Source organism: Seriola dumerili, unplaced genomic scaffold, assembly GCF_002260705.1.
Source record: "Seriola dumerili isolate Sdu_G_001 unplaced genomic scaffold, Sdu_1.0 BDQW01000052.1, whole genome shotgun sequence".
Taxonomy (NCBI): Eukaryota; Metazoa; Chordata; class Actinopteri; order Carangiformes; family Carangidae; genus Seriola; species Seriola dumerili.
Genome location: NW_019174307.1, coordinates 5733165 through 5746307, shown reverse-complemented (window position 1 = coordinate 5746307; position 13143 = coordinate 5733165).

The window sequence follows — 13143 nt, the reverse complement described above, 5'->3', positions numbered from 1 at the left end:
ACTAAGAAGACTAATTTAAGTGTAAAAAAATAAAATATAAATAAATAAAGGAAAAATTACAGGCTAAAGATAGCATATAGCATATATTATGTCCGGAATATACACGGTACAATGGTAATAATTTAATATACTATAATACACTGCACATTGGTGAAAGTTGGATGGATATAAAAAGAGCCATACGAACCTTGAAAGATTAAATTAATCTGATATATAACTAATGTGATACATAATGTGAAAAACAAAAAGTCAGTGTGAGCAGTTTTTAGCTTTAACAAGGAAAAACTATTCAGTCAGAGGAATCCCCTCTCTCAACAAGTGCAAGCTGGCTTTTTTTTTTTTTTATGACTTTATGATAGCACAGTAGAGAGAGACAGGAAATGGGGAGGCAGAGAGAGGGGGAATGACATGCAGTAAAGGGCCGTCCGATGCGGGACCAGGGCCGACTGCAGCGAGGACTGTCGCCTCTACATATGGGGCGCCTTCTCAACCCACTGCAACACACGACGCCCCGTGCAAGCTGGCTTTTAAAGTGAATGGAAGATGGCGCTCTGATTGGTTTATTGCATGTTACACCAAAAACACTGTCTTGATTAATTAAGAGCACAAGCCTTTTGAACCATGCACCTGGTGCTGCGACCATTTTTTCCATCGTTAAAACAGCAGCACAAGTGATATGAACACACCCTAAATGCACTTGCATCATGCGCCTTAGACCATGTGCTCTGGACTGTTAAAACTGAGCCCAAAGACCTGCCTCTCATATAAGTCTGCCTTAAAGAAAGACCTGTTACCTTCTGCAGATGAGGTAAACTACTGTATTTTTTTTTACCGTATTTCCTTTTTGAGAAAATGCAGTAGTTGAAAACTGTTATGAATCCCAGAGGGAGGATGTGCACTGTGTGAGAGACAAAGTAAGAAAGATTTTCTGACTTTCTCTCTGAGTGATCATTTTCTATGTAAACATAGCTGAAATCACAGCACATTTATGTGTTTGGTGATTTTGTCAGACAACATCACAGTTATAAAATCAAGATTTTACCATACGTGGTTACCATATACTAGGTTTTGACCTTGTCTTTTTCATCTATTTCTCACAGTCTCCAATGATTCAAATTTAATTCAAGATCAAAGATTCCAAAAATGATTTTATGGTCTTTGTATTGGTTATCCCAAACAGGTAAACTTCTTTTTTCTGGGGTCCTTAAACAAGGAATCAAATGATATTAGCACTGAAAAGAAACCTGAGTTATTTGTCCATTCCTTTGTTTGATAGTATGAACCCTCAAATCATATGACTGTTAAAGGCTGATTACAAGAATGCTAAGCACTCTGATCCATGTCAGTCGATGTGCCTCTCTGCAAAACATTTAACTCCTAATCCTTCCAATGACTCAGCAGAGGTTAGCAGAGCAGGACCAGTTTTACACTCTGTAAGTAGACCACCACTTTTATTTGGAGACACATTATCAGGCCAAGTACCTAATGGTCTTAGAAATACATGGTGGTGTGGTTCACTGGAATGCAGCTGGAAATCCCAAAGGGCTCATTATCCAAATAATCCAGTCTTGAAGAAATTAACTATAGTATTCTCCTGATGAATGTTTCATACTGTGACTTAAATAAAAACCCCTCTTCAGGCAAACAACCCTCAATTCTCCACAATCTCTTACCAAACTTGGATCACAGTCAATTAAGTCCAGCTTAAATTGTTAGTGATTAGATGTTTGATAAATCAACAATCTCTGTATTGCCAGTGGCATGGAATCCAGCCCAGAGCACCACCGATAAATATTTTCCATACACCAACAAAACAGGGATTATACTATATCCAAAACAAGTCCCCCTCAGACATTATTTTGCAGGGCCACCATTGCTGCATTCTGGGCTCAGCGCCGCCCAACACAATTGTGATGGGTCTGGTTCGATGGATGTGACAACCCCTGGAGTCGTCTAGGGGGTGTGGGATCCTTTTGGCTGACATGTTCCTCTCCAGTCTTTGAAACGTGGCTACACATAAACATTGTAGACACAGATATGTCTGTGGTATAGGTATATACTACAGTATTCATGATTTGTATAATGCAACCAAGTCAAACTTATCTAACAAACTTGTTACAGTTGTTACCAGACTGCCTGTTGACAGCCTGAGCACCACAGACTTTGACTTGCAAAAATGAATCGTGTTGACAAACACACACTTTCATAAATATGCCAAAATGAAAATTGCTCGTTTTGATGAAGGGACTTTTTAAAGCACAAAGGTGCTAAAACATGTCACTCATTAAGAGAAAGAATAATTTAAAGTATGGATACATTAAAGTAGTCAATCTAGCCCCAATGACACTTGTGCTGAAAGCTATTGATATGAATCAGTCAATTCTTTCTTGGGAGAGATTTCTCCTAGTACCGTGGACAGGGTCATACAGACTGCTTCTTCAGCTGAAAATAGTCCCATGAAAATTGAACAATACTTGATTCCATGGATTATCTTTTCAGATCCATTGTATTCTGGATTTTAAATGTTTTTTAAAATGCTGTGAACATCATCAACATTAGCATGCTAACACATGGTAACACATTAATTAGCAAGTTCGCATGCTAGCACCTGCTAATTAACAGTAACTACAGCTGAGGCTATGATGCCATTAGTTTTGCAGCTATTCATAAACCATACTATTGGACAGATTAAAAATTTTATGGACCTACATTAAAAAAAGTTAAGGGTTCACCATCTTGAGGGAACCATGAATGATTTTACACAATGTTATGGGACTTTTACCCAAGAGTTGATTAGGGGAAGATTTGGACCAAAGTGGTTGAATGACTGAGTGATCATCCGACATTTCCATCACCGGAATACAGCAGCAAGTGCAGCTGAAATATGACAGAATTTTGATGAACCCAGGGAATGTAATGTTGCTTATGTTCTATATTCATCTGCAGCGTCAGGGTTACATTTAATAAACAGAGGGCTATGTTATTTGTTTGTTCATCCATGCAGAGATGCAGTTTCTCACACACACACACACACACACACACACACACACACACACACACACACACACACACACACACACACACTCACACAGACACACACACGCACACAAACACACACGCACACATGCGCGCATGCACACACACACACACACACTGGATCAGATTTAAACATAGAGGTTCTCAGTTTAATATATAGTTTGACTGCAGACCCTGAACAATATTTTCCTTATGGATGTGTCTATATTAGTTTTTATCCCAGTGGAGGACAACTTCACTTGCTGGGGATGATTTGTTTGGTACTGCCTTCATCTCTTGCTTCCCTTTAAGTAAACACAAAGTCAGTGTTGTTATTAGTCATAAATGTGCATTGTATAATGATAACTACGGAAGTAGGTGTAAATTACAAATCAGCAAAGTCAAAGCGTATTCATTCATTGTCATTATTTTGAAATCCTCATTAGATCAACCTTAAAAAGGTGTTGAACTGAGTGTGATAAAAGTGCTTTGCCTATAGTAAAATTCTGTAATTCTGTGACAACATTTGACAAAAAAGACATACTTGAATGCCACTGTGCAGAATCTATAAAGTAGCTATGGGCTCTGTGTACAAACTGTCATAATTATACTATTTGGTAATTAAAATCTAACCGGACGCAGCAGAGCATCTGCCCTGGATGTTTACTGTACTCATGATTAATGCTTTTTACATTGACTGAGGAAATGTGCAATGAAAGAAACTTTTTAAATTATTCATGTCCCTTGCAGCTGTTCTTTATATCATTCATATTTCAGTTCATATTCAAGCCAAAGGGTTGTGATTCAAATCCACATTCTTAATCTTACTGACTTGTGATAGATGTGAGTAAAATAGAGTGCCAAATCAAATGCAACCACACAACTTAAAAACACAAAACCATTCATGTTTTTGTCCTTTGTTCCTTAAGCATTTGAAAAAGGCGTGTCCCATATGGTGCTTGCTCTGTTATGAAAAATGCCATTTATCTAGATGAATGCCAAATATCTCTTTGCTGCCATATGCCTTGTTTGCCATGGATGCTGAATAAATTGCAATAAGTCTTGTCTTTGTTCCCTGGGGGCTATGGTGGTGGTGGTGGTATTAAGTTAGGTTTTAACATGGATGAATGTTTGGGTTCTGAAGTGCAGTCGTAAATTAGCTCTTATTATGATTAATTAGGGAGTTAAAGGTTAAATTCTAATATAATTAAAGGTTAAAGTCTCATAGAAAACCATCTTCCTAGAAAGAAGTTCCTTTGACCTTCAACAGATGTTTGTTTCCTGGTTAAAAGGCCCCCAATCAAATTAACTTGTCATAATGATTGATGAATCATGCTGAAAATTTCATCAATAAATTTACAGGAGATCTTGATGTATCTTCAGTTTACCTGGAGTGTATCTGGGCAGTAGTCATCTGCAGGAGCAAATGGGTTCCAATGTCCAGCCTTAACACTTTGCTCTATGCAATCTAAGCATACGGTCTACAGCGCATGGAGCAAGTGCATTTAGGGCATGTCCACTAGTCCACTTTTGTACCAGGCGCATGGTTCAAAAGGGTTGTATGTTTCTTAACTAATCATGGAAGTGTTTTAGGCGTAACATGGAATAGACCAATCAGAGTGCCATCTCCTATTCCCTTTAAAAGCCAGGAAGTAAGAAAGACCACTTCTCTGCAGTGGAAACGGATCTCTGTCGGGGCAGGGGAGGCACGCAGAAACAGCTGTTTATGGTTTGCAGCACTCTCTCTCTCTCGCTCTTTCTCTTGTTGACTGTCCCTTTTTCTCCCACTTCCCTAAAATGGAATGTAAAATGGAATTAGGATCGAAAGTTTTATTTAGAACTCCAAAAAGCAAGGGGGCTAAGAAACCCACATATTCTTTCTGACTATGATCTCCTCCACTACACCTACACACAACAAATAAACAGCACACTCGCAGATGCATTGGTCTGTGTGTATGTGTGTGTGTGTGTGTATGCAGTTCAGCACATTGCAGACACACATATGTAAGTGCATATTACTACCTTGATAATGTGCTGTTAAAATAACAGTGAAATACTGCCATTGACTTCAGACCAGGTGTTTACTGGTCAGTGGTGTAATCACTTTCGGCTGCCTCCAGATAGCAATGCACCGACAATGTGCCTGACCACACCTCATTTTAAGAATATATAGTACTATATAGCACGGTTACCAGCTTTTTCATTCAGCACAACACTGTAATGTAACATTATTATCAAACACTGCTTGTAGCAAAATTGCTGTTACACTGCACAGTGAGTTGTGGATGTAAACTGTTCTCTGTACAGATTCTAAAACTTGAACTGAGCACAGTGGGACTGTAGCACAAGAAGACACAACATACCTCTTCTAGCTCAGGCAGCTGAGAAAGTTGAGTCTGAGCCTCCCGTCCTCAGATCAGGATTAAGAGTGAAGTGCATGGTAGGGGGACTAAACTGCCGGCCCAGCACACCATGAACACCCACAGGATCAAAAGCCCAAGTCACCCAAGTCACAGACCAATTATGCAGCATCATGTCCTCAACAGGCAGACTTCAGAACAGTCTCTTTCATCAGACCATCAGAACTACCTAAAATGACAGAAATCATCTATGGGAAAAATTTATTGTACATTGGACATGCAATTTGACTTGATAGTTTGGCCCACTCCTCATTCGCTAACATGGAGGGGGTAGGGTTTCTTACCTGTACTGCAGCCAGCCACAACAGTCTGATCCAGATGTTGTGGCTTCACTTTTGGAGAGCTGTGATGTTGTCCATCTTTATATATAGTCATTGATCAAAGTTTTCAGGAACTCTTCCTGTTGTGAACCGATGTGAGGAAACATATGATTGAATCAAAATAATTTTGGTAAATATTATTCTTACTGTAGTTGGGAGGAGACATGAGGATGAATTTGCAGTATGTGCTTCAGTGCTATTGAGCAATATCTCTAACATGTCAACACAAATAAACAAAGTAAGAAGAACTTTTAAGAAAAAATTTAATTAAGTTAAAAATAAAACCTGCAGCTCAGCTGCTGACCCTGTGCTCACAACTGTCTATGTCTTAATTGTTTGATATTGTTTTATCTTATCTTAACTACCATCTTATCTATTTTTTCTCTTATCTTAACTTGTCTACCATCTGTACACTTTGGGAAATATTACTGACGGACACCTTCAGGCAGCACTGACAATGCCAAGCCACATCAAGCTCAGATTAAACCAGTGAGGCTGTGCTCTCCCTGGGGAGTAAAACAAACTGACATTATGTTGTCATCCGAATGTCTTTCACAGAAAGTAAGAAATTTAAGGTGAAAAGGCAAATGTCTTGAGAGGGGATATTAAATCAGATGAGAAGAATTCTGCTACATGTTCACTTAGGATTCATTAACACTTACAGATTCTTTTTTTATTTTTGCTCCGCTTTTAAGGCAGTGCAGACGCATGTTTTTCTCCAAAACCTTCTGATCTGATCACCCACAGGCAGTTAATTCTTTCTTTACTCCTAAGTGTCCTTCTGTCTACCATCTCAGCACTGAAAACAAAACAGAAAATAAATAAACTGAGAAGTGAGCCATTCAAATACTATTGACCAAAGACAGAGATTATGCCTGGAATCTTTCATTACACACAGTGTAAAACAATGAGATGATGATGCATTACACTATCTGATTATTATTTATCACCTGGTTTCTGCTGTAATTGTCTGGATTGTTCTGATTTTCATTATCCAATTTAAAATATCAAACCATGCACACTAAGCTGTGTGGACAAGGCTCAGAAGAGTCCAGACTAAATGCACTGTGTCGGAGTAGCTCTTCACAAAGTGCATCATCAATGTATTACACAGGTTGTTTGCAGTTTTTTTTTCTAAATGTGTACAGAGGGCAACAGCTGCAGACTCACACATTCAAACACTGTAGATGACATCTAAGTATTCATTATATTTGAAAAGGTCTATGATTATTTCTACAGGTTAGTTTTAATCCTACATGACCCACTCCTACATCCCACAACAATTGCTATATGAGTACTGCTGAAAATTGACTCCAGATTTATTTCTATTTTCCATAAATTAAGCAGTGGATGAAAATACTGCTAGAATATCCTATACCTACAAAATATAATATTGATCATAACTGTACAGTGCTGTTACTGTTAATTTATAAGTAAAAGTTGTTTGTTCAAGACAGGTGAAAGGCAAAGGCAGTGCAGTTCTTTTAAAGAGCATATTGACACTTCCTCAACAGTTAGTTGAAATTATCTTGTGAGGAAAAGTGAACATTTTATCAGAGTGGATAGGACCCTTTGGAAACAGAAGCGTCAGTATGGAGAAGAAAAAAAAAAGGAGAACGCAGGAGAAAAACAGAGAGAGAAAGTGAAAAGGGGGGAGCTGAAGTGCAGTGAAATGCTCTTAAATGACATTCAAACACGTTCACAAACAAATGTATTAATTGTACTTGAGTATTTCTATTTCATGTTACTTTATACTTCTACTACAATTCAGAAGAAAATACTGCAGTTTTTATTGCTCTACATTTATTTGACAGCTTTAGTTACTATGCAGATTAAGATTCTATGTAAACCACATGATTGTAAAATATAATACATTATTATTGATTGAAATACCTGCTAATGCTACTGACACATAAATGCATCAGCAATAATAAAGCAATATTATAAAATACAGTTTAACAGTGTACTAGTCCACTTAAGTTGCATTACCAATAAAGGACATTCACTTGTTATAAACTAGAGTATTTTCAAACTTAAGTATTATTACTTATACTTAAGGGTCTGGGGTTGAGAATCCAGGGTGACTCATACCACACAAATAGGCATACTGTTAAAATGGCCCCATAACTGCCCAGCCTCGGTTGACAGAGTAAAAATAAATAAAAATGCTACAGTACAACTTGATGACTAAAAGGGGGGAAATCAGTGGCTGGCCTTTTCAGTGTGTTAGCCCCTGGTTGTTTGGAACAGTGGGTGAAAACAGTTGCATGCTGGTGACTTAAATCATGTTTCTTGGCTGTGTTTGTCTACAATTACCCCAAGTTGTTGTCCCTCACCACACATGATAAATCAAACCACAGCAAGTCTCACCAAACTTAAGCTGCAGTCTCCTGGGCAGGTTGCAGTGTAGAAAGAAAAGCACAGGTGAGCTTTCAGCACCTTTTTATATTCCCTGCTCGTCGTCTGGGTCCTAGTGCTAGAACCTCTTCCTTTCTTTCTTTCTTTCTTTCTTTCTTTCTTTCTTTCTTTCTTAGATTAAGTGAAAATCTCTTTTAAGCTTTCAGTCATGGCAATAAAGGCAGCCCACAGGAAGCTACACAGTGAACAACCCAGAACAAGACAGATATCTAAACTCAGTGGGCTTTAAAATGAAAACGTTCACATTCGCATTGACAGATCCCAAAAGATCAGAAGCACAATACAGAGTTTTGCCTGTTCATTTAAGCGCACGGCTCCAGAGACAGATACGTGCATTGAGTCCTATGAATCTGTGGAGTCATGGGCAGGAATCACAATTATCTTGCACCCATTCTGCCAGGCCATGAAATTGAACTGAACTTCCTCTGACCGTCACTCTTCATTCCTCTCACAGCGGAAAGGGTCAGGAGCTCTGGCGCTTCCTACCATGCTGCGGGGCTCAAATAACACACAGACTCCATGAGAAAAGGGCTAACATATCATTTCCTCAACATCTGCTACAACAGCAGGTTTTTGCCTCCTGTAAGCTGGCAGCGCCTTGGTGCTACTGACATGATGTGGATTTAGACCAGTAGCGCAATTATTGCTGCAGCCAGGCAGAGCATGAGCTTGCCAATTGTGACTAAGGCAGAGTGCTGTTTATTATCTGCCAGACGCTTCGAATGCTTTCCTACTTTAGGCCACCTTACGAGGTTCCAGATCAGGCCACAGACAGACAGATAGCAAAAGGCCAATTTGGCACTGAGGAATGGAGAGATAAAAGTAAGCCCGGAGCTTCTTTTGGAATGTTAACATTATTTTTTTCCTTGCATGGATGAATACATTTCCAGAGAAGAGTACACCACCCTGTTCACTTGGCACACACCATAGTATGTTAGTATATATCCATCATGCATAATGGTCCATGGAGGTGGTCAGTCTGTGACTAATAGGTCAGATGTGTCCACTCTGTTTACAGTCCCCCCAGCCATGCATATCAGGCTGTATCAGAACAAATAAGGTACACCGACACCTCTGTTCCACTCCACCTCTTTCATTTCCCACTCATAGACTATATTGCTGAGGTAGGGAACAATGGTTGTGTTACATACCCTGCCCTCCTCCCTCTACTTCCCCTCTTTAATTCATTTCATCTGAGATTAAGTCTATGGGGAGGAAGAGAATAAATAGAGAGGTGGAGACAGTGGCTATTTTCAAAATGCATACCAAGGCTAATGACTGCAGTTCACATCTTTTTATTGGGGTGAATTGGTAACGCAAATCTTTCATATCTTTGCTTCCATAAATGAATGATATACTGTATATAACATCTAAGTAGGTGATATGGCACATTATAAAACAGGTGGTTCCGACCAAGTAATTTGATTGGACAAGAGGCATTCCATGAGTTTATCTGCACGGATCACTCCATCTTGTGTGATATTGCTTAAGTGAGGTATTCTGAATAGGTGGAGATATAATACTGTGTATTAACACACATCTGACTGAATCATTACATTCATCACAAGCCTACTCACTCTATCACTGAAAATGGTGTAGAAGTGTTCAAATTTTCTTTCATTTTAAAGTTTCATTGTTGTCAGTTCAATCGATGGAAAATTTAATATCACTGGTGAAGGCTAACTGACAATGTAGTAGAGACAGAGACAGAGAGTATTGTTGCTATGGTTACCTGCAGTTTTTTTTATATATTACATACCGATATAAAACAGTGCCTAAACTGTTGACAGAAAGAAAAAACAAACTTCTCCAAGATGTAGATGTTCAAACTTTCCATCAGTCTGAGCACTTGTGAGAACTCACTGAGAACATCTCAGTTGAAAAAGAAAATCCTCACTCAAGGTCCATTTACTTGCATGTTCTGTATTTGCTTGTAACGGTACAGTAGAAAGTTCTAGACCTGTTGTTTCCAATGACATGAGTTGTCCAGATGGATTAGCTATCATGCAAATAAAGAGTCTCTCTTCAGAAACAAAAGTGGAGGTTTCACTTGGCCTGGTAGCACCTTTACTGTGTATCTACAGCATACAGCAATGCACAAATGGTGTCATCTGTTATCAGCCTTTGTCACCTACTTTTATTTTATTTGCATATTCTAAACATTTTTTTTTTGTCTCCTGCCTTTGTAAAATCTAATGGCCCTGTACACAGTTACTTTTTAGAATGCTAATGTATAGGATATTATCTATATGTAAAATTTTATTTTTACATAATTTTATTATTAATGTTATTTTAGAGACCGTGAGAGAGAGACAGGAAGGTTGGAGAGAGAGAGGGGATGACATTCAGCAACAGGCCATGGGTCATATTTGAACATATGACTGCTGGGGTTAGGACTAAGCCTTTGTGATATGCGCTCTACTAGGTAAGCCACGAGGGCACCCCTGATCTATATGTAAATTGAGAGAATGGAATAACTTCTCCAACTCTAACAACTGTAATCACCAGTTTGGTTTATTAATTCAAGTTTATGTTGACCTACCTAACCTGCCTAGGAAACACTTGTAACTAAGAAGTTCCTCCCCCAGAAACCATTTCCAACTGAAATGCATCCAGTGTGGGACTGCAAAACAGGAGCATTATTTTTGGATCCAGTACTTCAATTCTCTCTGGTAAATTGTTGTTTTACATTATTCATTTGGCAGACACTTTTATCCAAAGCAACTTACAAATGAGGGACAACACTGAAGCTTAAGTGCAGTAGGAGACCTTTGTGCAAGTACTACATCTATTCAATAATTCCAAAGAGATCAGGTAAATAAGTACACTGAATGGACATAGTAAGTGCTAGTTAGGCATGTTAAGGTGTTAGAGGTTGTTAGGAGAGGGGCTGCTCTCAGAAGAGATGAGTTTTCAAGAGATTCTTGAAGATAGAGAGGGGCGCCCTGCTGTTCAGATAGGATTGTGTAGCTTGTTCCACCGTCGGGGAACCACAGATAAGAACAGTCTGGACTGAGATTGCCCTGTGTGCAGGGGTGGCATCACCAGACGACATTTCTTGAAGGAACGCTGTGGCAGAGAAGGAGCATGAGCCTATATGACTGAGTTCAAGTAGATGGTGCAGACCCAGAAGTCACTCTGTAGGCAGCATTAGTGACTTGAATTTGATTCGGGCAGCCATAGGTAGCCAGTGGAGGTCGATGAGTAGCAGAGTGACATGTGCCCTTTTAGGCTGATCTAGGACCAAACGGGCTGCCGCATTCTGGACCATCATCTGTACAGGTTTCACTGTGCGTGAAGGGAGGCCTGCCAGGAGAGATAACCATGGCCTGGACCAAGATTTGGGAGGTGTATGGAGTCAAGTAAGGTCTGATTTTTCTTATGCAGTATAGTGTTGTACAAGCAGCACAACCCGGAGATGGATAGTGTTTGTTTACATTCATAACAGTTGCAAAAAAGGAAAAAAAAAAAAACATACAGTATGTTGATTATGTGGGTACTAACACTAGGTATGTATTTCTGTTGACAATTTATGTCAATTCTATATGCATTATGTATTGTGCATTCTCTGCATCAGTCCTTCTTATGCCCTTATGTCCCCAGCAAATGAAACAGATGTCATATATGTTTTTGTTATTTATAATAGTGCACATCCACAATGCTGTACACAGTATCAGTGAAATGTGGGAATTACACAATATACTGTATCTATGAGGGTCCACAGAATCAACTATGTTGCAAATATAGTATTTTATTATTACCCTGACATTTATGTGTTGAACTAGGTGACTATAGTGAATTTCTCATGTATGTAAATGAAGTCAGTGGGCAGGAGTGGGTTAGGATAGTGTCTTGTTTATCAAGAATAATCTTGTCTTGTTTGTTTTCTTCTCCTTTCTCTTCTGTTCCTTTTATTTTTCTATCTAAAAGGCAGTGGGTAATCTGTTTTTAGAAAAGTGTTCTATCGTCAACACAGGTGTCAAAGTGTAAGAATTAAGGGGATAAAAAGTGTAGTACCCAATCAGCATGCGGTCTTTAGTGCTGCACGCTGCTGTGATCAAGGGCCAAGAGCACAATTGTTGCAGAAACATAAAAGCTGCCAAAGAGAGTGGACCCTCCCACACATTCATTGGCCAAGTTTACTGAAAGTGCAGCTTTCACATTTGGGATTACAATTCAGCCCCCCCACACACACACCCCCACCCCCCCACCCCCCCACCCCTAATCCAGTCATTACTCAGGGTTTGCGAGGACACAGAACAGGCTGTCCCTGCTGCATGTAAATACAACGACTTGTTGACCAACATTTTTAGAACAAAAGATCCATTCTTTGGTGAACAGCCTTGAGAAATTACATACATGGGTGTCTGTATAAAAGCTTCAGAATGCAGTTCAAAGGTGTTTTTAGGACAGAGCATATGCACTAAAATGCTCGGTAATAAAAAAAACTTTCTCGGTAATATAATTTGTTACCTGGGATTCCCAAACAATTTCTACAAGGTCATGATGCTTACCTTTCACTCCCAACCTCCAGATATATGATCTTGTTTACTGTGAATTTTAATCATAAACATTATGAAAGATATAATGGAAGCATTCATGACCCTATAAAAAAAAAATTGAGCTCATAGTTTTGTGTAATAAAACAAGGTCTGATGATTGTTGCTTGGCATTACTGGCATTTGGAGTACTACCAAGAAACATTTTTATCTTTAAAGCAAAAGCCCACTGGATTACATGGATTAAGCCTGAACATAGACTTCGTTTGGTTGCATTAAATTCCTGTGTGGGAACAAAATGGGCACAAAACATTGTGAACATGCAAGGTATGCCATGTTACTTGTTGAATTTATTGATGGCTGTTCATTTAAGTCCAAGCAAAGAAATAATGATGGCTACTTTGATGAGTTTTAAGAAATTAAATGTTCTACTCACAAGGCAAGGTAGGCAACTCCAGCTGTTTTTTTTTT